Here is a 5000-nt window from a genome sequence, read left to right as displayed (position 1 = left end):
CACCGTGCATTGTAACTCTTAGTGAAATTTTCAAAGAAATATCTGTTATTCGAGCACGATGTCTTGCAAATATACATTTGTCCCTGTAAAATAACAGTGTTCATCCGAAAGCTATCGTATGCAGGCATCATATCAATAAGAAGTTTTGCCATACAGACATTCTGCTATGTAAGCTTGTTATTTTTCTTCATTGTGGTTCATTGCACTTTCTTCACACACTTTACTACAATCTTTCACTAAACTCTGTATTGGGTCATTACACTGACAAAAGGGTTATTTATTCATATACAATGTTGATAATGAAACCGCTCAGCGAGGTTGCCAAGACTCGTAATATCTGGCCCAGTGCCATTACATTGGCACCCTCGTGCATATTGCATGACGTAGTAGGGCACACTGCATGACCTGATGGCACTGGACTGAGTGATCCGGGAAGATTGGGGGGTGGGGGGAGGACAGGTTATATATGTGTATTCAGTCGTTAGATCATCTATTCATGAGTTTATTATATCGTAACATTTAAAAAATGTTCAAAAACCGGCTTGACATGGAATGCTGATTTTTTTTCGTGAAATTTAATGATAGATTGTCCATGACGCACAGCGCGGTGTGGTTTGCATGACAAATGAAGGGGTGTACGGATTTCATGGCCTACACCGAGGTATAGATTGCGTAACACGAGACTAATTGCTTTGGAGTAAGACGCGCGCATGCTTTAGTAGAGAAGAAGATCTAAGAAGAAAAAAAAAGGCAGATCAGCTATCACATATTCTGACGGCTCTGATACCATGTCACAGAGCACAGTATCCAGGGCTACTCTATCGCCGCTCCTAATCCATCACTGTTGACAGACATTGCTGCGACATCCGCCTCTGGTCGCGTTACTCGCCTGTGACGGGTTGTTGTAAAGCCTGACTTTTACGTAACGCACATGGGTATTCGGTGTGAGTTGTGTGCTTGTTTGTTTGTTTGTTTGTTTAATTGTCTCTTTTTGTTTGTTTGTGTGTGTGTTTGTGTGTTAGTACGTGTGTGTGTGTGTGTGTGTGTGTGTGTGTGTGTGTGTGCGTGCGTGCGTGTATGTGTGTGTGCGTCTTTGTACATCTGTGTCTGTTGGTGTTTTTTTTGTATGTGATTTTTCAAATTGAGTCTTTTGTTAGCAGTGCGAATGTGTTGTGTCACGAAACACTTCTGTTTTGTCAGAAACCAATTATTTCCGAGAAGAGCCTAAAGTCAAATAAACATTTCATGGCTGTTAGTCATTAAAGCATATATCCCAATAATACTTGATATTCTAACATACCAAGGGGCTTTTGTGGGGTGTGTATATGACGTTTGTCTTGTTAAATTTATGCGTCTGTATCAGATCTGGAGGGTTAGCTTCACCAGCCATTTCTGAATGTCTTCCTTATGTTTCAGTGTTTTCTAAATGTCTATCATTTTGGTTCAAGGTTTTGGTTATATAGATATCTTGGATCTCTCTAATTCCTATGTATTTCAAATATATCCGACACCGTTACAATACAGAACAAATTATATCAGCATAGCATACCATCATCATAGATTTCCGTACACATTATTGATAAAAAAAAAAAGTTAATTATGTCATATTGCGCCCAAATTGATCGGAAAGAAATTTATGAAGTTGCGAGCTGACTTGCAACCAAGTCATATCACGAAATTTCCACACAATAGCCAAAAGGGTGATGACTCTGTCTCGCTGCCGCAAACATTTGCTTGAGATTAACTGGTGTGCTTGCGCATGCGTTCACTCGCGTGCTTGCATGTCTCCATACGTGTGGAGGGTTTTGTATGTGAGGTTGTGGGACTGCGAGAAGGGGAAGATAAATAGAGGTGAAAGAGAGAGAGAGAGAGAGCGAGAGAGAGAGAGAGAGAGAGAGAGAGAGAGAGAGAGAGAGAGAGAAAGAGAGAGAGAGAGAGAAAGAAAGAAAGAAAGAAAGAAAGAAAGAAAGAAAGAAAGACAGACAGACAGACAGACAGACAGACAGAGACAGAAACAAACAGACACACATACACAGACAGGCAGGCAGACACACATGAATAGACAGGCAGACAGACACACATACACACATACACAGACAGGCAGACACACAGACAAATAGACAGCTTAGACCAACAAACGTAAAGGCAGGCCTACAAGGGAAAGGAGACGCAAAAAAATAGAAAAGTAAAGAAGAGTGAAAGAGAGAGGAACAGACAGAACACGAAGGGGAAGTCAGGGTATTTATGAATCTCTGTGCATCTCCTTTGTGTATGTATCATGATTACCATGCAAATATATCCATTCCATTCCCAAGCCCATCTTATGACAACGGGTGAATAAATAAGAAAACGACGATGGAAGAAAGGAACACAAAATCAGGCGTGTTGACAACTCAGTTTTAAAAGAGAGAGAGGGGGGAAATATCATGACGTAGGTATCCTAAGGAAAGCTAGGGGTGAAACTGCCAACTCCAATGACAAGGCAAGAAAAGAGAACTGCGTAAACACCCTTTCAAAAATTCTATAGGGTGAAAGCTGATCAGTGTGGGGGATCAAAAGTTCAAATGCGAGCCAAATGTTCGGAGAAATTGCCGGGTTAAAAGTTGTCGAAACAGGGTAGGAGTAGATTGTAATTAATATGACATTTCTCTTTTGGTTTACGTCTCGAAATGGGAGCACGAATGACATATCTCACCGAAAGAAATATTGACGAAAAGAGTAAACGATAAGAAGATAAAAACTACTAATGCAAAGACACCGTTACTAATTGGAGAAGGAGCGAACGCGGCCATTTTAGGAGTGTGAATCATCGTTCAGGAAAACCAATTCATGATGTCCGCCGGCGACCTCTGTTGTTAATCGCTGAATCAGAACCAAACTCTTAAGAATACATAAAAAAAAAAAAAATGAAAACTGGAAAGGTTTGATATTGTTGACGTTTGATTGTGTACCCAGTGATCCGATAAGGAATAAATATTGCAATGCTTTATGGCAGGAATCCAAGTAGAAAGGTGTCCGCCTCTTATCGGGAGAGATTGTGTTATCGTCTTTAATTCTTTATCAGTAGCAACAACAAAATGCAAAGAAATGTGACGACTCTTAAGATTAGGGAGTAATCAAGCACAGGGACAGAGAGGCGGACAAGAGCAAGGAAATGAATATGAAATGAAACGGATAAGGAACAAAAATAATATGATAAACTTAAGTGGCTGAATTGTGTTTGTCACAATTCCTCGGTAATGTGTGTGGAGGTATATTATCATACGAGTACATATATATGTATATATGTATACACACACACACGTGTACGTGTGTGTATGTGTGCATGTGCATATATATGTATATATATATATTTATATATAATATATATGATATACATATTATAATATATTATATATATGATATATATAATATGTATATGATATATATGTTATATATAATATTTGAATATATAATATATATATATATATATATATAATACGTACACACACACATGCACACACGTGTGTGTGTGTGTGTGTGTGTGTGTGTGTGTGTGTGTGTGTGTGTGTGTGTGTGTGTGTGCGTGTGTGTGTATATATGTATGTACATATATACATGCATATATACATATATGTTTGTCTGTATATATATATGTGTGTGTGTGTGTGTGTGTGTGTGTGTGTGTGTGTGTGTGTGTGTGTGTGTGTGTGTGTGTGCATATATATACACACATATATGTATATGTATATTATACACACACATATATACATATATACACACATATACATATGCATACATACATATGTATATGTATATATATAATATATATACATATATATATACACACATATACATATGCATACATACATATATATATATATATGTATATATATATAATATATATACATATATATACACACATACATATGCATACATATATATATGTATATATATAATATATATACATATATATGTATGTATGTGTGTGTATATATATACATATATATATATATATATATATATATATATATGTGTGTATACACACACACTGTGTTAGATTCGCAGAAAACTGAAGAAGTGAAAAATTCCTATTCTCAATATTCACTTTCTGTTATTTTCATTTATTTAAACACTTAAACGCAAGATCTCTTTTCTACGTTAGTTTCCTGGTCAAAGTCCTCGGGAGGCGATGGCATGAAGCTGCAACATGGCAATATCGGAAGAGGTGTTTTGTGACGTCACTACAAGAATGTTAGCTTTATGATCGAGAATAGATTCCTTCGCTTATCACGAGCCGCCGTGAGAAAATCTGTTCGATATTTGAAATGAATGGCGTGCGTGTGGCTAAAGATATCTAGAACACATTTATATATGTGTGTGTATGTTACATATATGTGCGTGTATTTATCTGTCTTTCTGCTCGCTCTCTCGCTCATTCTCTCTCTCTCTCTCTCTCTCTCTCTCTCTCTCTCTCTCTCTCTCTCTCTCTCTCTCTCTCTCTCTCTCTCTCACACACACACACACACACACACACACACACACACACACACACACACACACACACACACATTCACACACGCACACACACATACACAAACATGTGTGTATGTAAGTGTGTACGTGCGTTCATGCACATTTTTACCTGCATACATATATAAACATACAGGGTTACCTTCTTACAAAGTCTTTTAATAAAGACAGCCCGGCTGCACATCATCTCTTCTTCCTCAAGCAAGGGCAACGCAGACGGACAGGTGCTGAGCTGCGACGCGTTAAACCAAAGCGTCCGGAGTTTCATGACTATTTTTCACGTCTTTCAAAATTCATGAAATGGACCTAGAAACAAACCCTGTTTAGATTTGGCAAATCAACCTCTTTCATCTGACGCAATAACCAACACGATATTTTAAGAAGGGAATTAAACTCCCACAAAAATGGTTTCACTGCAAAGGCCTAATCGGCTGAACGCCAGAGCCCAGGAAGGAAGAGAAGGTGCCTGATGCTCTGAGCTGGCCCTT

General features: G+C 38.1%; 1 protein-coding gene across 2 annotated transcripts in view; it reads left to right on the top strand.

The window, feature by feature from the left end:
• Positions 1-5000, top strand: part of LOC125036537 — a 25511-nt gene that overhangs the window by 2183 nt on the left and 18328 nt on the right. The gene's annotated exons all lie outside the window — the stretch shown is intronic.

Source organism: Penaeus chinensis, chromosome 21 (genome assembly GCF_019202785.1).
Source record: "Penaeus chinensis breed Huanghai No. 1 chromosome 21, ASM1920278v2, whole genome shotgun sequence".
Lineage (NCBI taxonomy): Eukaryota > Metazoa > Arthropoda > Malacostraca > Decapoda > Penaeidae > Penaeus > Penaeus chinensis.
Note: the sequence above shows the minus strand (reverse complement) of the source record. Positions and strands in the feature narration are given on the sequence as shown.